Here is a 22,063-nt window from a genome sequence, read left to right as displayed (position 1 = left end):
TCTGAACCGTGGGGAGAACTACCACGCCGATGCTCTGGCCTACATGGCCGCCGCCATTCCAGGGTCTGAAGAAAGGACAATCGAGATAAGGAAACCGAAAGCGGGCCGAAAATACCGAAAAAGACTGGAGGTAATGATTACAGCGGAGGGAGACGATGGATGGATGGGGCCTTTCAAGCAGTTCTTGGAAGGGGTTGAGGTGACCGACCCTAGAGAAAGGCGGAGATTGGAACAGCGCCCTGAGATACACACCGATTAGAGGAGAATTATATCGAAGGAACTTCAACGGCCTTTGTTGAAATGTTTGGGGCGGCGGGCTCAAGAGGTGCTGAGCTGCACGCGAAGGAGATCTGCGGGAGCCATTCAAATGGGCCGGACAACTTGACACATGTTTGTTAACACAAGGTTACTTTTAGGCCGCGCACATGAAAAGAGAGACTGTGGAATTCACGAGAAAGTGTGAGAAATGTCAAAGATTTTCTCAATTAATATGGGCCAAAGCCAGAGCCGCTAAAGCGTGTATCTAGCCCATGGCCATTTGCAATGTGGGCCCTCGACATAGTGGGGTTCTCTTTCTACGCCGAGGTAAGAGGAGGTTTCGTTGGTCGCGACGCACTACTTTACAAAGTGGATCGAGGCCGTACCTCTGCAATTGGTAAAGGAGGTCCAAGTGATCAAGTTCTTGTGGGAGAACATTATTTGCCATTTCGGGTTGCCTTATGCTATCATTGTGGATAATGGAACGCAGTTCACGGGATCGAGAGTTAAGAGCTTTCTGCAGGCGTATCATGTGAAGCAGGGATTCTCGGCCCCGTACAACCCCGAGGGCAATGGGCAGGCGGAATCCTCCAACAAGACCATACTAAACAATCTCAAGAGAAAACTGGAGGATAAGAAAGGGTCCTGGGCCGACGAGCTCAACCATGTACTGTGGGCCTATCGAACAACTCCGCGGACCACTACCAAGGAGACCCCCTTTTCGTTAGCATATGGTGTGGAGGCCGTGATACCAACAGAAATGGCGGCAGCGACCACTAGAACCTTAGCCGTCGAGGATGGATCAAACTGGGGCATCCTGGCCAGAGATATGAATCTAGCTGAAGAAAGAAGAGACACCGCGCGCATCAGACTAGAAGAGTACCATCGCCGTCTCCAACGGTAGTATAACAAGAAGGTGAAACTAAGGAGCTTTAAGGTGGGAGACAAGGTACTTCGGCGGGTGACCCCCAACACCAGGAAAATGAGCGAGGGAAAGCTGGGTCCAACATGGGAGGGACCTTATGTGGTGGTTGAGGTGGGAGGATCGGGCACCTACAGGGTTCTGGACCTTGGAAGGAAAACGGTTGAAAACCGTGGAATGTAAGGCTGCTGAAAAAATTTCATGAGTAAATGTAATGGGAGTGGCTGTAAACTGCATGAGCTAGTTGTACATATATAAAACCTTAGCACTTTTGAGATGAGTAATGTCGCATGAATTTTTACTGTCTTCAGAGTAAAAGGAACGGAAGGGGGGAGCCTTCCAAGGACGAGAGGTCTAGAACTCAGTCGGGGCAAAAAGAGTTGTCCACGACGGGTACAAAGTCTCACAATCAAGCCGGGGTGAGAGGAGTCGCCCCGGACAAGATATGAGATGTCGGCAAGAGGAAGCGAAGAGGCTTCCTCTCGCCGCGGACAAGGGGTCCGACATGTGTAGAGAGGAAGGGTGGGGCCCCGACCTAAACATGGGGCAAATGAATCGAGCGCTCCCGACCAAACAGATGAAGACGATGATAGAGGTTCACTATTGCTAAAGTCACACAGGTATCGGATGCCGACAAGAACACTTGGAATGCATAAAGACAAAATATAAGATAAATACCACAATCAGTTATCCTCAACCAGAGAGAGTAAAAATAAAACAAAATGTATCATAAGTACTACAAAATTGCAGCAGAAGAAGCCTGGCCAGGCCACAAAACGGGCCATTTCAAGTAAAACACACTCAAGCATTTTCATGGATCACTGACTCGGCGGCTTCCTCGATGACGGCATCCGCAGCAGCGTCTATCACCCCGGCTACTAGGACAACGGCCTCATCGACCACGGGAACAGATTCCGGAGGTGGTACAACAACCTCAGAAAGGGGGGCAGTGGCCGGGGTTTCAGGAAGAAGCCGTCCTTCTTTGATAAGCGCTCATGCTCCTCCTTGATCTTCTTGGCCACTCTTTGTCACCTGGGCTCGGAAGTGATCCTGGAGCTCGTCAATGTCGGTGTCGTGCTGCTTATGGAGGGCTGCCATTTCAGTTTGGTGCTTCTCAGAGATGGTGGCAAGAGCGGCGGTATGCTGCGCTAGGAGGGTTTCCCGCTGATTACTCAAGCGGTCATTAACCTTATCCATGTAAGCGAGGTGGGCGGCCTCGGCCTCTTCATTTCGTCCCATTGCCCTCGAAGCTAAGTCCGCGGCCGCGTTCTTTTGCTCCAGGCGGGCAATGTCACCATCCAACTGGTCGATCCTGGCCCTTGCACTAAAGAGGCCTCGGATCATGTAAGAGATGTCCAAGCTCATCTGAAAAGAAGTAACTGGAGTTAGAGTATTCAGAGGGAGGAAGGGAAAGACACCTAGTACGAAGGAGAGAGTACCTTCTCCTAACCAGTGTAAAATGAGGTCCGGTGAGAGTCAAACGTTCCCCCGTCAGCATACGCCATGTCTCTAGGAAGATGAGACCCGTAGAACAGAGAAGAGGCCACTGCAGCATTGTCTAAGGCCGAATCGCGGATGTTAAGAGTGCGGTTTCGAACCTTGAAAGTGGGGCAGAAAGTAGGAATGGGCCTGCCCCCCCTTTTGGGCCTGAGCCACCTCCTTCCTGGCGCCTCGCACGAGAGGGAGCAGCAGGGTGTTCGGTAGAGTGATGGGCGGGGTCCTCTTCAGACGCATAAGGCCATGGACGTTTAGACGCCGATTGAGGAGAGGATTGAGCCGCGGCCGTTGGGACAACAACGGAGACCGCTTTCTCATCTGAGTCGCTGTCGAAGAGCTTACGTTTGTGGGCGCCCATGTCTGGATGGGGAGAAGTTGTGGAGGGTGAATGAGGAGACGAGTATTGGTCTTCCCAAGTGGTCGAGGGGCCGATAAGGGGTGAGGATCAGCGAATGATGTGGAGAAGCGAGGATGAAGGTGGGGGACAATGATCGGTCGTGGCGGGGAAGCTTTCTTGGGGTGGCGCTTCTTCTTGGGAGGGGGTGTGTCCCGAGGCTTTCTCTCTTTGGGCGGTGGGGGGCGATAAAAAGGGGAACAATATTTTCCAATGAACTTCAGTTGAGGATCGGAGAGGAGGGGAATGGCAGTGACAGGATCAATCCCAAGTACTGCGGATTGTGCCGGTCCCAAGTCGCGAATCTTCCGAAAGGTGGTGGAAAAGAAATTATCGTAGGGCTGCGACTTCGAGTCCGGACGCCAACCTGTAAAAGAAAACGGTCAAGTCAGATGGGAGAACAAAAGACCTATACCAAGGGGATTAGTAGAGAGGCAGACTCACCGCTGGGGAGAAAAGCCAGGTGATTAAGGTTCAGGTCGGGAGGAAGATCCGCGAAGAGGAAGTTCCCAGAGATGTAAAGAGGGTAATGGTGCCACAACTTGTCCGAGGAGGTGACACGGAGGATAAAATGTTGTTTTCTAGGGCGAACGCAGAAAGAGTGGTATCCCACGCTGACATCCTTGGTGCTCTTTTTTATGTAAAAATGAGCAGTCATGTCGCAGACTGTTATTTTGGGGACTTCGGACCGGTTGTAGTGGTTCGCAGCATACATGACCCTCCAGAAATTGTCGATGCCTTGGCAAGGAGGGATGTTGAAGTGATTGCACACCTCGATGTCAAGACGGGTGAGGGGCAAACGGAGCCCGGCTTGTAGGGAACCAAGTGAGGGTAGTATGTTAGGGCATGGACATGCTCTAAGATGACGTCAGCGGGTATTCCGTAAGCCACCTTAACAGCTTCGAGGTTAGGTCTGCGGCTGCGGGGTGGGGGTGGCGGAAGGGCAAAGGGGCGCCCAGAGGTGGAAGGAGCCTCGATTTGGTCGGGGTGAGAGGGGGAGGCAACACCATGGGACGGGGAAGAGCATGAGGTGTCGGATCTGGAAACCGACATCGAGGTCAGGGAAGAAGTTACACAGTCAAGATAGGTTGGAGAGAGGAGAAACCGAACAGTCTCAAACTCAAGAGAGAAACACGCAATATAGCAAATAAATGGACTAGAGAGGAAAAGGGACCAACTTGAGGGAAGGGGGAAGCAGCGGGAACAAAAACCTTAGCAAAAGAAAACAGGAAGGACAGCCGCGCGCGTGACCGGAGTAGTTAACCAAGAGGAAGAGTAGAGAGAGAGGGAGAGAGCAACTAGGAAGAAAATGAAAGACTGAATGGAGGAGAGAAAGAGTCGAGCGGGCTTTTTGTAAGAGTAAGGGGCAAAAGAGTAATTAGAGGGGGGTTGAAATCGAGGCGACACCAAAAGGGATCAGTCAGTGTGTGAGGCATGGATGCACAAGGAACGAGGGGGCACAAGTTATAATTGCGAGGGGACTCGTGAGTCCAGCGGTGAAAGAGAATTTTTGGGTCCGCGGATAGAACACGTGACATGGTGGACTCTCGACTCCCCGATCACCAAATGGTCACGGACTCGAGAGGGGGCATTTGTAGTGGTAGTATGGGGGCCTGAAATATCAAAGGGAGGATGCGCCCGAGTCAGCGAAAGGTATTTAGCCGCGGCGTACAGGATCAGAGCTAAGGCACATGGCCGCAGTACGGAAACCCTACACGCGGAGAGAAGGAGACCGCGAGATGGAGGGACAGGTGGAGGGCCTGGATGGAGGAAGAAACAGATATAAAGAGAAAGAGGAAGAGAGGAAAAGGGAGAGGATTCATTAAGGGAAGAGGGAAAACCTAAGAAGAGAGAGAGAGCGACCAACAGAGAGGAGAGGGGGAATAGTGCTTTAAGAACTAGTGAATAGTGACAGTAACAGGGATTGGGTTGTAACACAAGTGATTAATATAATTTTTATATCTCATAGCTATGAATAGTTACTAATATTTTTTAGAATAATTTATTATAACGGCACCCGTTCGTAGGACGGGTTCGAAAGCTAGTACTATTAAATGAACCAATACTTTCCGTTTTCCTTTGTATTTGGGAATACCTTATTGAGCAATTTTTTTAACATCTAATTAATTATTCTATTAGCTTGTAGCTTATTAGATGTGTAGATAGTGATATTTTCCAAAATTGCATAAATTTATGTAGTGGTTCAATTCCATTCCCCTGATGATAATTCAGCTCATTGGTTTTTTCTTCATTATCTATAACAGTTTTGTTCCTCATTTGCTTAGGTGTTGGGTCCAACAAAGGCTTTTTGCCAAGCCATACGTCTTGCCTTGCTTCTTCCCTCAATTTGTTCGAAAACTACAGGACTGTCTTTTTGCCTTGCTCTATCTTTTTGCCAATCTCTTTTTAATCCTATCTTGAGATATAGCTGCTGGAGGTTTCCTGATGTGGGCTGGAGGCAGGTTGCAATATAAAGATTAAATTGCATGCTTGTTGTTATAAACTACTTATTTTTCCTTTTATTTCATTCTTTTTAATTTGGAACTCGAGTAGTATGAAAACTTCTGTCAAGTGTATGGACGTTTTGTTCTATGGTTATTTTCTGTCTATGGACCTTTTGTTAAGTGCATGGATGGTATATGTTAAGTGTATGGACAGTTTATCTATGGTTATTTTCTGCCTTGCACGGACCTTTTGTTCATGGATATTTTTACTACTGAATGGACACTTTTTGTTTATAATATATATATATATATATATATATATATATATATATATGTGTGTGTGTGTGTGTGTGTGTGTGTGTGTGTGTGTGTATAACACCCCGTGTTTTATTTCTTTTTATTTTCCTAATAATAATAATATAATATATAATAGATAAAATAAAATAGGATAAGTGTTAGTGGAAATAGGAGACGTGGGTTTATGGGATAAACCTTCTTTCCTATTTCGGGGGTTTTGTTTTTTAACAGAAAGGAAACAGAATAGGGTTGGTCAAAAACACAGCGAGAGTTTTATAGAGAGGAGAGAAAAAAAAAGGGGGTTCTACTGACAGTAAAAAAGGAAGATTTTTCTGGTAGCTGGTTGATAGTCGGAGCGCTAAAGGTGAGTAGATATTTTACGTTTTTATTTTTGTTTACTGTAGATTTCATGATACGAGGTACTGTTCACATGATGCTTTGTTTAGTCAGTACGATATACTAATTTGTGTTAACTTAGTATATAACTTTGAATAAACCTAAATTGATTGCTGGCTATAAACAAACTGGACGATTATGTATTCATGAATTGGTTGGATGGAGAGTTGTGGGTTCAGAGGTTGTCAAAGCCTTCAAAACGGTTTATTCTTATCAAGGCCAACTCGTAACCCAAAACGTCCTTTTTCTTGTGTGTCATTTGAAGTCGGTCCTGTATAAATCTTTACTGAACTCTTTTAAGTTGTGTTTGTATATGTTGTGGAACTGTTAAACTGTGTTAGGGTTGAGGTTTGGTCGATTGGTGTTTGGGTGGGTGCTGTTGCAGGTGGCAAAAGGTCGTTAATGGCAGCGTCATCTAGTGTGGAGGAAGGGTCGATCAAATGGGTATGGTAGTTGTTTTTGGTGGTATGAGAATTGATTGTAGGGGGTATGGTGGAGAGGTGAGTGGTGTTCCGGCGAGTGAGGCTTTCGCAGACCATTAATGGCGTCGAATTGGGATTTTTACAGTATAATGGAAATCATGAATTGTGGGTATTGGTGTTTAGGGGTTTCCTCAAGGAACCCAACCGCTGGGTTCAAATTGGGTGGCGAGTGATGGCCGGTGGTGGTTGTGGTGGTGGAGGCGCTGTGAGGGGAAGAAGATGAACATCGTTTTCCTCATCTGTTGGGCTTGGGCCGAACCATTTCTAGTGTGGGTTGGGTAGAACCAACTCATCTTGAGTGATAACTCATCTAGAGTGATGGCCAGTGGTGGCTAGAGCTGGTGGAGGTTTTGGTGAGGAAGGAAGATGAACAGTAAATCTCGATTTGGGCTTGGGCCCAATCGTGGGTGGGCTTATGGGTTTTATTTTTTAGATTTTCAAATTTGGATTTTTTTTGTTTTAGACTTTGGGCCTTAGACTTTGGGCTTTTGGGTTAGAAGAGTTTGGGACTGGTTGACTGCTGTTAACTCTTGGCAGGTCGACTTTGACTTTGACCAGAGTTGACTTTTGACCAGGGTTGACTTTGACCAGTTGACCCAATTTGATATTTTAACTCGGATTATGATTTGGGCTATTAGGATAGGTCTAGGGATATTAGCATGTTTGGCTTTAGGCTAAGACCTTTATATATACGTATGTATGAGTATTAACTACTATGTGATATTTCAGTTTTATACACAACGTTATGACACTTAGACATCGGTATATTAATAACGCGTAAACCAAAAACACATGAATCAAGGTACTCCTACGTTCTCTGAAATAATATATGCAATAAGGTTCAATAATGCGTAAACAAATTTACCACCTCTTTCAGAACTCTCTAAGCCTCAAGTTTTGGAAATTTAGTTTTATGACTGTTGATGTCATATGTTAGGTGGGCATTTATTGAATGTGTCATAAATGGCCCGTTAATATATTGGGTATTCATTGACTGTGCCATGAATGACCCGGGTATTCATTGAATGTGCCATGAATGACCAGACTCTTTGGACTGCCCTAGAGAGGAACTAAGGTATTTGCCTTGCGGGTTAGTTGTATTCCTTGAATGTGGCTGGAATGACCTAAGGTACATAGGTACTAAATGGTGAGTGTATAAGAAAAGAAATTGATTAATTGATAAGAGAAATTGATTTGACTATGCGAGTGTTTGGGTTACTTTTGAATACCTAATATAATATCTACATATGTTATATAGAAGTTCTAATTACTTTCTTTCGCAGGAGGGTAGGACTTAATAGCATTTTGTGCAGGGACGCGGTCCTACCCTTATACAGCAGTGGATATCGGTAAGTTTTAATTCAATGATTTAGATAGTAAAACAAGTTATTAGAATGAGTTAATATAATGGAAGTTTTGCTTGGGAAGAAACTATGCCGGTTGAAATGACGGAACTACCTGTCTTCCAAGCTGAGAATGATGAGGTTATGATAGATTTAAAGTGTTAGTTGGATAAGTAAAGATTGAAAATGTTTATATGTGGTTAGTCTACTCATACCAGCAAATTCCATTTTGCTGACCCATATTTGCTTTGTTTTGGCAACGTGGGTGTGTTCTTGGGAACATAGGTGGAAGGCAGTGGAACCGCGGCGTGTGAATTGGATTCTTGCCTAGAGCAGTCCATTAGTTTTGTTAGGTCTGTTTTTTTTGAAAGGATGTAATAACGTAGTTATATTTTCAGTATGACATGAAAATAAGATGTTGAAGACCTGTTATTCTTAGAGTGTGTGGTTTGATGTTTTATTGGGACGGAAGATAGACTTTTTTTATAAAGTAATAAAGAGAATTTTGGAGATTATTTTTGTTGTTAAGATTCTTTTATGATGTGGGTTTTCAGTTTTGGCATGTGTAGTATCCACCCCGTCATAGCTTGGGTTTTTAGACAATTGAATATAGTGATGTTTGAGATATTTATATTTCAAATATTCATTTTTTTTAATTGTTTAGAAAATCGGGCTGTGACAGTGTGTGTGTGCACGCTCGATCTTTATTGTTGATTGTTAATATGTAATGTGGTTTATTTTGCAAGTTTAGAGTTGAGTATAACACCCAAACAAGAAAAGTCAGGTGCGTGTGGTTTTCATAGTTTATATACTCATCTGTTACTTGTATGATCTACAAAGCCTTGAGAGCTTCTTATCAAGTCAGTGCAGTGTTTTCTTAGTACTTTTTTTTTTGTTCTTGTGTAGTATGTTCATATTATACTATGTAAAACTAGATCATTACTAAAGGTTATCACTTAGAACTTATATAACTTGGTATTCAGATATGGCATAAATATGCCAATCTGGTATTGAGGTAATAGGCACAAATTATCTATTGTTATTGGATTGTTTCAAGTTTAGTTGTTTCATTGGCTATGCTTGGTGTAGTGGGCATTTGTGGTTGGCTATTATTACAAATTTCAATACTTGGTTTTATTTGATTGTGGTTTGGTTAGATATTGTTCTTCTATTCCTTTATTTTTTTGGTTAGGATGCTAAAGGAGATAATGTGTATCTAAACTTCTGGAAGGGATAAGTGTTACTTATTGTCAATGTTGCTTCTCAAGGTACTTCATATTCTTATTTATGTTTGTATTAAGAAATATTTCTCAGTGTAGTTGATTGGGTTTGGTCATATTACAAGTCTACAACTTGATTCTACCAATACTTGGTATTCTTGGATGACATCTGTGAAAGTTATATATTTTAAAGTCGAGTTCTGTTTGTAAATTCAGACTTTTGGTGACACGCATCTACTAAGGAAGTCTCGACAGATCCAGTGGGTACAATGTGTTGATTGGGTTTGGTCAGTTGCATAAGGTATATATTTCTTATTGCAAAATTCATGTTCAGTTTGGGGCTTACCACTCCAAACTGTAGATCAGTTTGTCATTGAATGTTTACTTCTGAAAAAACGTTTTTATTGTGATGACATCCATACATTTTTAAGTTCAATATCAACTTAGATCTAATTTCAAATGTTTCTTTTTATTGAGCACCATTATTGACATAGTTAGAACCTTAGGTAACAGTGCATAAAATCAGTAATTTTTTTGTGTATTGTTATTTTTTGCTACTTATTTATTTTTTCTATTTTTATGCATATATATCAACAGTTTCTCCAGATAATTAATTGTGTTTTTTCATGTTGTGTCACTAACTATTTAATTCACCTGCCTTTAATTTTGTAGTTATATAGTTTGCTAGTTTATTGTTGAAGTAATCTACCGAATACACATATATATTGTTCATGTGTTCCATTTGTTCATTTCAGGTGGTGTTCAAGCTTCCATGGGGAACGAATACACAAAGCTTTAAGCGGGGGAGTAATTTGTGTAGCTCTGTTATTGTTTCTTTGCTTTAGTTTTAACTTTTTCTAGGCGAAAATTGAAGAATGAATGTTATATTCTTGAATGGGAATGATGGTGTACTTGTGCATTTAATGGAGCAATTCGTTTTTTAATTTTGTTGTCTTGGCCAGTTCTACAAGGGTGTATGTATGATTGTATGAGTAGCAAATAATTATTTTTTTTAAAAAATCTAAAATCAGATTAGTGATGCCAAAACGATGTCACAAATTTGTGACACCAAAATGCCGTCACAAATTTGTGACACCAAATTGCTGTCGCAAATTAGTGACGCCAAAATGTCGTAAACAAAAAATGACGCCAAATTGTGACACCATATTTGTGATGCCAAAATGGCGTCACGAAAATTATTTGTGACACCAAATAGACGACACAAAAAGAGTGTTATGGTGTGTGTGAGTAGGGCAGGGAACGGGTCGGATATCAATATCCGAACCCAAACTCGAATCAAAATAAAATTGAAATCTTCAATTCAAACCCGACCGACCCGATCGGATAACACTAAAAATAAAAATAAAAAACCCAAAAAAATATATCCGAATCTGACATACCTGAATCCGAACCCGACCTGAATAAATAAACAGATATGAAAATTAACCCGAACCCGAACTATTCATATCCAGGTCGGGTCAAACCCAACCCAATTCCCTGTGAGCCTACATTTCAGAAATTGTGAGGTTAAACTTGTCATTTAAGGGAATAAATACATGTAATATTCTATTTGTATCATGATTATTATCATCATGATTTAACGTAGATGGCGGTTAATTAAGGGAAGGACTATATATAGACCCATATCTCTCAAGGCAGACTCCATCTCAGGGTAGACCCCAAATTTAAAATTATCGTTTGGCACACCCCCCTGGGCCTAAAAAACTAAAAACTTTGTTTTCTCTTTTCACTTTTCACTTTCTTCCTTCTTTCGTTCTCTTTCTTCCTCCTCTAAAATACAACATTGTGAGCCACTTTTTTTTTTTTTAATTCTTCTTCCTATTTTAAAGACGCGTTATAATGAAAAATGAGCTTTAAAACGTGTTAAGCTTTGGGTTATCGATAATGTTATGTTTATTTCAATGTTATAATGTATAAGTTTTTAACGTGTTTAGCTGATATGTGGTGATGTTTTATTGGCAGTTGCAAGATTTGATTTTTCTTCATTGAATGACCATTACCACCAGGAGACTCTTGATAATTTGAGGAAACCAAGTGTTTAAGGTAATAAGAACTTTTTTACTACCCATTTTAACTTAACTTTTGTTTAACTGTGTTGTCTTATGGTTTGATTTTTTGTTTTTAAGATTTGGGTAATGGGTATAATCTTCATACTTGATTCATAGCTATGTAGTTAGTTTTTTACCCGAGTTCTTGTTTGTGTTTACGAATTTGTGAAGAAAACGTTTTAGTTTTCCAAGTAGGACAAGAATAATGCAAGCATTTTAGAACTAGAAATGTAGATTTGGTCTATATAAGTCGACTTTGTTCTAAGTATACTGTTCATTCTTATAACAATTACATTATTAGTAGTGATTTTCTCTAAAAATATAATGGCTAAATCCATTTTAATATTTTAATTATTGGTAAATGATAATAAAAATCCTAGTGAAGTAGAATAAAAATCCTTGACCGACTAGAGAGCTGAACTCACATGTTCGAAGGTGGCTCGAAGAAGTTTGAGTGAAGCAACAAGAAAGGCCTCATTGGTTTGATCTGTTTGGTGAATGAATGAGAGGTAAGAGATGCATTGCTTTGAAAGAATTTATGAAGATGGACACGGTGTGATCGACCAATGCCCTATAATGTTGTCTTGGTGGGAATTGACTTGAGCTTCAATTAGCCTAAGGAGATGAACTAGTATATATCACAACCAAATGATATCACAATTTACCAACTTTTCTTGAAGGTCATCGGGAATGTTTCAAGAGTTTGCTTTGGTATTCTTTAAAGCTAAGCATCACATAAAGAATAATCTGATTTGTTACTTCCCTTTCTTCCATTTCCAAGTCATATGTTGTGGTGAAGTGTTACTGTCCATCCTGAAGTTATCTTACATTTAGCTATTCACTTCAACCATTCAAGTGATTGGCTTCGGACACACCATTTGTGCCAGTTTAGAGCATGCATCTATCTGGGACTATATAACACCCCGCGTTTTTATTATTTGTTTTTTTTTTATAATAATAAAGATAATAATAATAGATAATAGATATAATAAAATAGGATAAGTGTTAGTGGAAATAGGAGACGTGGGTTTATGGGATAAACCTTCCTCCCTATTTCGGGGGGTTTTGTTTTGAACAGAACAGAAACAGAATAGGGGTTGGTAAAAAAAAAAACACCGCGATAGTTTTTATTCAAAAAAATGGGAGTTTGACTGAAGGAAGGAAAGGAAGGTTTTTCCTGGTAGCTGGTTGATAATCGGAGAGCGCTACAGGTGAGTAGCTATTTTGCTATTTCACCAGATTATAGTTTTTCGCATATCGGTATACTGTTTAAGGTTTCTGTTTTTTTTATACTGTTTATTATATTATTTTGATTCGACGTCGTGTTGTCGAGTTGTTAAAACTCGAGTGAAACTCGGAGTTGATATAGAACTGCCGAAGCTTTGTAAAAATCGGAAAACCGTTGAAGCTTCGGAGCATTAATGGTGGCGCAAGCCGATAAGCGTAAATCGCCCCGCATGGTTTATCCGGTGGTTTTAAATTCCTCTTGTGGATGATTGGGTTTATGTTATACTTTGTTAGGGATCGTCGGGTTGGATTTTGGGTGGATCGTCGACGCTATGAACAAAGCGTTCATGGAGGCGCCAAACCATGAATCGCATCTTTATTTTTATACTATGTTGCTTTGTTTTGGTGGGTGATTGTTGTTTGTATTGGTTGATTAAACCGTGATTGGGTTGTGTAGTCGCGTGATGTCGGGCGGGGAAGCTTGGAGAAAGCTTGAGCCATCGTTAATGGCGTTCACGCCATTACCGACTTAGGGTTTATCGCGTTTCTAACGATTGTTTGAACTATGTTTGGTTATTGGTTGGTTAGTGGTGGTTGAGGGTTGTGTGGGTTGTTGATGGAAGCTTGAAACAAGCTTTAATGGAGGTCGACAGGTTTATAGATCTAGTTTTTGGTGAAGTTGGATTTAAGGAATTGAGGATTTGGCGTTAATTAATGTTAGTGGGTTTTTCATTTGGAGTCGAACCGACTTGATGGAATGGGAGTGGTGGCCGGAAAATTCGGTGGTCAGCCGGAGGAGGAGAACCGTGAAGAAGATGAACAAGAATATCGGTTTAGGCCTTTGGGCCAAAACCTTTGGTTTTGTTGGGCCGACCTTATTTTTATGATGGGCCAGTTCAAATTCTATTTTGTTTGGGCCCAATTTAATTAAGTTTTGGGACCAGTTCTAATATTAGTTTATGGGCCCGTTTCCTTTGTTTTGTTGGGCTAGTTTCAGGTTTAGTTTTGGACGAACCACTTAACCGTTTTTGGGCGGTTCTAATATTGTTTGGGCGATCCAATCGGACTTAAAATAGATCTATATGGGTTTTCCAATGTTTAGACTTTCGAAGTTCTAAGGTTTGGGCTCGGCTAGTTGGTCCGAACCATTTCCTTGGTCATGAGCCCATGAGCCATGCATTATTGACCTTAGCCATGAACCATGGCTATGACCCTGAACCTGTTGAACTTGGAAACGACAGTTTGACTTTGACCAGGGTTGACTGTTGACTAGGGTTGACTTTGACCAGTTGACCCAATTTGACTGTTTAACTCGGATTATGATTTGGGTTATTAAGGTAGGTCTAGGGCTATTAGCATACTTGACTTTAGGCTAAGACCTCTATATATACGTGTGTATGTGTATTAACTACTATGTAATTTTGCAGTATTTTATGATATGCAACGTTATGCACTAAGACATCCCTGAAATTAATAACGCGTAAATAAAAAAATAGAGGAATCAAGATACTCATTCGTTCTCTGAAATGATATATAAAATAAAGTACAATAATGCGTAAACAAAATTTACCGCACCCTTTTAGAACTCTCCACGCCTCAAGTTTTGGAATTGAGTTTATGACTGATGAAGTCATATGTTAGGTGGGCATTTATTGAATGTGCCATAAATGGCCCGTTAGCGTTATATAAGGGTATTCATTGAATGTGCCATGAATGACCCGGGTATTCATTGAATGTGCCATGAATGACCAGATTGTTTGGACTACCCTAGAGAGGAACTAAGGTATTCGCCTTGCGGGTTAGTTGTATTCCTTGAGTGTACGGGAATGTAAGGTTGGGTATTCCTTGAATGTGGCGGGAATGACCTAAGGGACATAGGTTGTGAAATGGGTGTATAAGAAAAGTAATTGATTAATTGATAAGAGAAATGGATTTGTTTACACGAGCGTGCTTGGGTTTACCTTTGAATACATATAGAATATCTACATCGGTTATATATACAAGTTCTAACTTTCTTTTGCAGGAGGGTAGGACTTAATAATATTTTGTGCAGGGACGCGGTCCTACCCTTATACAGCGGCGGATATCGGTAAGTGTAATTCAATTATATAGATATTAAAAGGAGTTATTATAATGAGTTAATAAGATGGAAGTTAATAAAATGGAAGTTTTGCTTGGGAAGAAATTATGCCGGTTAAAATGACGGAACTACCTGTCTTCCAAGCTGTGAATGATTAAGTTATGGGATAATATTAAGTGATTGTTTGAATAATCAAAGTATGATAATGTTTATATATATTTAGTCTACTCATACCAGCAAATTCAATTTGCTGACCCATGTTTGCTTTGTTTTGGCAACGTGGGTGTGTTCTTGGGAACATAGGTGGAAGGAAGTGGAACCATGGCGTGTGATTTGGATTCTCACCTGGAGCAGTCTGGGAGTTTAGTTTATTAGGTCTGTTCTTATTGGAAGGATGAAATAACGTAAGTTACATTTTTATATGACATGAGAATACGATGTTGGAAATTGTTATTCTTAAAGTTTGTTTATGTTTGTATTGGGATGGAAGAAAGTTTTTAATAAAGTGGTAGTTAAAGAATTTGGAGATTATTGTTGTTAAGATTCTTTATGATGTGGGTTTTAGGTTTTTACATGTGTTGTATCCACCCCGTCATAGCCTGGGTTTTTAGACAATTGAACCGAGTGATGTTTGAGATATTTATATTTCAAATATTCATTTATTTTAATTGTTTAGAAAGTCGGGCTGTGACAGACTATGTAAGGAGTTGCACTGGTTCACAAAAATTTGCAGGAAAAGTTCTGCCCGCATCTTGTGTGAGAAGGTTGGTGGTGAAGAGAAGGGGGGACTAAACATTAAAATCTCTATATAAATATTGTCAAGCGAAGCTCTCATAGAGTCATATTTGCATCCTGCATGTTTTTTTGACTAGTGGAGTTCGCAAGCTTACAATAACTTGGAGGAAGAAAACAGATGAGGTGATAACTCATCTAGCCATTTTTGTCACCGCTGGTATGATTAACAAGTGGGATTTATGAGTGAGCCAATTGGTATAAAAAAAATGGTAAGCATGCATTTTAGGGTTTTAAGGTTTATTAGCATGTATTTTAGGATTTTAGGCTTTGGCACCAAGTATAAACACAATGGTAAGCGAAAAAGGGTAGGGATCGTTAATCAAGGATCCGAAGACCGAACAATCATTACCGCTCCGGGGACACCACATTAGATAAGGGCATCAGTCCAAGGACTATCCAGACATAAAATACAACCCCTAATGGAACTATGTAAGAATTACATCTTTGGAACCGACCATAAGGAATGATAAGCAACCAAAACTGTAATATTAAACCCCGAGAGACATAACATTTTGGTCGATTATGTGTTTAATAATCATGTAATAATTATATTTTCGTACTTTTGCAGGATTCCGCAATTAAAATAAATATAGTGATAAAACATGCATCGAAGTACGGGAATATGGGAATATTTGAAGTTTTCCACTCAACCCCCGTGAAGCCCAACAAAGCCTGACTAGAGCCGAAGTTTCTAAAAGAACAAAACCAAAGTCTCGAAACGGGTCCACATATAAAGAAGCAAACTTCGAAGCTCAAATCGGATAAATCTAGATGCCGACGTTGGCTAGTGAAGCCGCCAAGTACAGAATACGGAATATTTGAAGTTTCCCACTCAACCCCGTGAAGCCCAACAAAGCCCCTAGAGCGAAGTTTCCAAAAGAACAAAACCAAAGGCAGCGGTCCACATATAAAGAAGCAAAAACTTCCTAAGCTCAAATCGGATAAATCTAGATGCCGACGTTGGCTAGTGAAGTTGCCATAGCGACTTCGGCTTAATTTAACTCAAATAAGGACAAAAGTCGTAAAAACGCCAAAATCGGCGCAAAATAATGGACACACTAGGTGGATCCACTCTGCGGGCGAAGGCATGATGAGTCAAGATAGGCATGGGCAAAGGATGGTTTCAATTTGATACCACCGCAAGAGAAGAAGATTTAACCAATTCAAACCGGGGTGGTTTGAATTGAAATGAAGCAACAAACAAAACCTTAAATCAGCAAAAAGACAAAACAAAATAGGTAAAAACAAAACTTTGATTCTCAAAGTTTTGAAAAACTCAATTAGGAAACAAACAACATCAAATTAAACCGTCTTCAGTCTCCAGCCTATATATATGAGGGGGTCGCCTTCATTATTACCCCTTTAGCATATTAATGCTTTAGCTTCCACCTAGTTAGATTTTTTCTTCAGTACTTACATTCTGCCATTTCCATTCCAGCAGCTTAAATACTGTAAGTTATTTTACCCTTAATAACAGTCATTTCTTTTCTAGTTTAATTTCTGTCATGCATTTATTTACTTAATGTATACAACAAGTTTTATTATTCCTTCTATGACCATGAGCTAATCCCCTTAGGGGAGGGTTATCTTTGCTTCGTGTAAAATCGGATTGACTCTTTAATATTCTAGAGTCACTACTTAGGAATTAGGCTTAGATTTGATATCCGGTCCCAAAATGATCGAGATCGTACAAAAGTTGATCACTGATGCTCCAGGACGGTCTGCACTCTCCGGTGTCGACAAATTTCCAATTCGTCCAGCTGATGTGAAATCGAGCCAGGAGCTGAAATAATATACCAGAGATGAGATATTATTGAAACTCCTTATGCTAGTGAAATGCGACCTAGAGATGTGGGCATACACTAGGGATCAATACTTCGGCGCCGTCCTAACACGGCGACGAATTAGAGATGTAGTGATGTAATAGTAAACTGTTGAAAAACGATTTTTGCATGAGCATGATTAACTCTCTCCCTGTTTCTCCACCTTTGTTTACCTACATAAAAATCACCGTAGTAATTTACATTAATTGCATTACCGTAAAATTTATTAAACCAATTAAAAAAAACCTAAAAATCCTACTCACCAAAAGTTGTAATTCCAGTTGTGAACCTATCCGAGCCCTAAGGTTTTGACGATCCCTTACTCGACCTATCCTACCAAACCCACGTGAGTAAGGTAACTTGACTAAAACGTACGACTATACGGACGTTGGACTTTGGACTTTGGACTTTGGACTTAGGTCTTTGGACTTCGAACTTTGGACTGTGGACCTCGGACTTAAGAAAATAAGTAACTGAAAACCAAAACGTGTATAAATGCGTGTTTATCAAGGAACATATGATCACCTGCAGTCATCAAACCCCCAGCCTTCTCTGTTTTACACTATTTTTCTTTCACAAGTAATTAAGCTAATGATAAGCTCTATCATCACAACCCTACCAAGTAGTACATAGTCGCGATACACAAAAAGTCCAAAATAAAATTGTATGTTACCCAATTTCTCTATTTGGCAAAGATGAATTGCCCAACCCAGAAGTTTTTCATGATTAAGTTTTATGCAGAATCCGCGTCTAGTTTTATGACTTTTATCTCATTTTCTTGCATGTTGTGCTTGGGGTTTCACTTACTAAATTCCTTCACTTCAAAAGCTTGCATTTTCTGTCTTGCATCATAAAGTTTGGGTTGTAATTGAAATTTGACTATTGTTAGCTATTGACGATTACTGGGATAGTCATGCCACCTAAAAAGAAATGGAAAGTTGTCTCTAGTCGCCAGCCCTTCGCCAGGGTGCCCCAAACGGCATCTCATCAATACCTAAAACCAAAAAGCAATAGTTGTAGAAGACCATATTGAAGAAGACGAGAATGTTGAGTTGGAAGAAGAACATGATGAGGAGATAGAGGTTTCTAATGGGCAAGAAGAAAATTTGCAGCAAGTAGATAATGTTGAGTTGGAAGAAGAACATGATGAGGAGATAGATGTTTCTAATGGGCAAGAAGAAAATTTGCATCAATTTGATGAGAACGAGAGCGATGGAGAGTCTAAATTGGGAATATATTCCGGAGGTCCTATAGATAGCAAAGTTTTGGTCGATTATGAAGACCATATTGCTCGCAAGATTTGGGCTGGAAAGGTATTTTTTTTACATCTATGCTTAATTCATTTTATAGTCGTGTTTTTTATTATTTATTTATTTATTAAATTAAAATCTTGTTTAATTTTGTAGGAAAGGGGTATTCTAAAACTGCACCACCATACCGTCAAACTAGAGCAATGTGACATAAGTGAAGAACCACCTCTTTTCCAAAAGAAGCTAGAAGCTACTGGGTTGTTAAACTTAGCCTTGTATTTGTGGAAGAACTTCAATGCAGTAGTGATTTCAGCATTTTGTGAGAGATGGCATCAAGAAACAACTACTTTCCATCTCCCATTTGGCGAGATCACCATTACTCTCGATGATGTCAGTCAAATTTTGGGGATTCCAATCAAAGGTCTTCCAGTGGAGGGAATCTATTTGTTAGATAAAGGAAAAGCAGAAGAATTGCTTATACAAGGGCTTGGTTTGACGGCCGAAAATGTACCCAAAGTGAAAAAAGGGGCATGTGACTCTAGAGTGGTTAAGGAAGACATTCTCTAACACGCCCGAAGATGCTACGGCTGAAATTGTTGACTGTCATGTTCGAGCTTATTTGTTGTTTCTTTTGGGTTGTACAATCTTCAATGACAAGTCGGGAGTTGGTGTACACGTTGCCTACTTGCAGGTGTTGCTGGAGGTTGACAATGTTTCAAAGTATGCTTGGGGTGTTGCTGTGTTGGCTTATTTATATAAGGAGTTGGCAAAAGCATCTCAACGAAATGGGAGACAAGTTACCGGGTGTATGACATTGTTGGAAGTAAGTAGTATTTTATTATTGTAGGGAGTTATCTCATTTTTAAAATTTGATTTGCTCACAAAATACTTTTGTAGGCTTGGGTGTATGAATACTTTCGTCTTCAGAATTCTCCCATGATCAATATGGACTTTAAAAGGGATATGCCTCGTATGAGACGGTGGATGGTATATCCCTCACTTTCAATGGCCACAATGTCTTCTTTGATCTACTTTCGGGAGGAGATAGACTTATTATCAGCTAGAGAAGTAAGGATATAAGTTTAATACTTTCTTATTATAATTTGTTAGTTTGTAAAATGATGGAAGAGAATAACAATTATGAATTTTTGTGTGTTAGGTTTATTGGGACCCTTACGAAGATGTTCGTGACATCCGACCATTAGACGACGTTACTTTTTTTAATGACGTACTGTGTGTGCTTGATATAGCTGAAGGCTACAATATTAACCGAGTTCTACGTCAGGTTGGATATGTTCAAAAGATTCCTGGTAGGCCAATTCAACCTAAATATGATAGTAAAAAAACAAATGTGTGATACAATGTGAATCATTAAACTTTTTCCCAATTGTGGACGTCGGGGGATAATCATGTTTTGCCTAAGTTTGAACGTGGTGAACGTGTTGTGACTTCTTCGGATTGCGTTAATAGCTACATAGATTGGTTCAACAATATTAGCCATCCTCGTATGCGGAATCGAAATATGTTTGTGGACAAGCAACTATTTGCTGTCCACAAAACAGCAGCTGGTGATTGGTGGAGTGTTGCCCCAAAAAACTATTAAACCGCCCAAAAAAATTGTTAAAAGTGCCCAAAAGAACTGTTAACCAATAAGAAACTGCTGTTTGTGGACAGACTTGTCCACAAATTCGGACTCATGCGGAATCTGAAGCACTTTTCACAAGTTCATAGACTTCCACCTGTAAATTGGGTAAGATGTATATATATTTTTTATTCCTACTCGTATTCGATTTCATTATGTTCAAAAAATATAATATATCTAATGTTAGTCATATTTGTGATATGTATTTAACTGTCAAATTACTTTATATATAGGAACTTATTGTAGCAGGAGCGACAAGGTTGCATAAAGAATCGTTGGACATAGGAGGAACCCAAGATGTTCATGGGATGTTAGCACGTGAGAAGATGATATACAACATTCTCCAATTCAAACAAATTATTCAAGAAAGTTCACAAAGTGGAGGTGGGGGTGAAAATAGTGGAGATGTTGGTGAAAATAGTGGGGGTGGTCAAGATAATGGTGGAGATGGTGGTGAAAATAGTGGAGATAACATGGACATTGACACAACAAAGTTGACAAAACGACAACTTGCAATGAGGCAGAAGAGAAAGAAGTGATGGTGTTAATCTGCTCAGGGGGGTTCTTGTTGGTCCGGCTGGTGTGGATGAATGAGTGATCACTTCTATGGGGTTCTTTTTCATCTGTTACATCTTTTAATCTTTGTTGTAGACTTCACTTTTTAATGAAAATTATGATGGTGGCCTATCTATTTTGTTAGTGTGGCATATGCTATAATCTTGTTCAGTTATTTTTAGTTATGACTTTCACCTATGTTATGTTTTTCTTGTTAAACCATATTACTTTTAGTAAGGATCTGGTGGCCTTCATTGCCAAACAATTTTGATGTGGTCTTTGCTGCGAGTCTTGTTTAGTGATTTTCTTTCTTTCTTTTGATGTGGTATCATTTGTATGCCTTGTTTTACTTGATTTCTTCATTACTTCGAGGCGGACTCTTTTGTGATGCTTCGATGTTTTCATTTTCTTATTATTGATTGAGATATGTCCGCATATGAATTTAAGGTTAATCGCCTCAGAGCTACAAAATTCAAGAGTATCAGTTTTAAGTCATCCCTTTCGGTGTTTCTGATGATACAAAGTTTTCAATATATGGCTAGCTGAACATCCCAAACCGGACAGTGATAGAGGAATTGAATGCTGAAGAAACCAGTCATTCTGGATTAGGAGGCATTATGGGAATCTACTCTGTAGAAGTGGGTTTGCTGTTTATACACTCATGTAGTTTCTATGATTGGATAAAGCATAGTTTTTGGTGTTTCTGCCCTATAATAACATTTTATTATGGGGTTGTGCAAGGATGTAAGACTCAAATATTAGTTAAAAACAGATCTTTTGTAGCATGTATAAGTGTCAATCGCTCCAATGTGAAACTAGAGATCTAAGCAGAGAACCTGTTCTAATCAGCAACTTTGCATGGCAATGTCGAAGATGTTAAAACAGTTTAGTACTTTAGTTATGTATCAGTGGCATTTGTTAGCTTCAGCTTTCTGTTCATACTATTTAATTTCTTGCACTTGAGTTCTACTGAATTTATCAATATGACACAAGGAAGATAAAGAGAAAAATCAGTGATAACATCTTGGAAAGATTTGGCAAACACAATATATTTATCCACACAAGTTGAAGCTGAAAAATGTATCACCTAGCTACAAGGTGATAGTAGACCACTTCTCAAATTCATTCAGACTATAGTTTGAAAATGAAGTCCAAGCAATTTTGGTAAGTAAATTGCCACTCAGCCTTTGAGGTTGCCTGATAAACTGAAAAGATAAGGATTTTTTGATGGTCCAATCCAAACCAACTAAAAACGAGAAAAGGCTAGCCTGGTTAGAACGTCTTTTCTCTTTAAGTTAGTTCAGTTAAACCGATCTTAATACAGGACTAGCAAAATCTAATCTAAGTGTAAAACAGTCCAGTTCAACCA

General features: G+C 39.9%; 1 long non-coding RNA gene across 2 annotated transcripts; it reads left to right on the top strand.

The window, feature by feature from the left end:
* The first annotated feature begins 8,794 nt into the window (after nt 1-8,794).
* On the top strand, nt 8,795-10,197 carry LOC147500169 (uncharacterized). 2 transcript variants are annotated; one of them, XR_015194639.1, is made up of 4 exons: nt 8,795-8,817; nt 9,226-9,301; nt 9,470-9,554; nt 10,009-10,197. It is a non-coding gene; the product is annotated as an uncharacterized LOC147500169 (long non-coding RNA). The 2 variants fall into 2 exon arrangements; XR_015194638.1 differs by lacking the exon at nt 8,795-8,817 and having other exon boundaries at nt 8,909-9,301.
* The last annotated feature ends 11,866 nt before the right edge of the window (nt 10,198-22,063 follow it).

This window comes from Coptis chinensis, chromosome 5 (assembly GCF_015680905.1).
Source record: "Coptis chinensis isolate HL-2020 chromosome 5, ASM1568090v1, whole genome shotgun sequence".
NCBI classification, from domain to species: domain Eukaryota; kingdom Viridiplantae; phylum Streptophyta; class Magnoliopsida; order Ranunculales; family Ranunculaceae; genus Coptis; species Coptis chinensis.
This window is presented reverse-complemented; position numbering and strand designations above follow the sequence as displayed.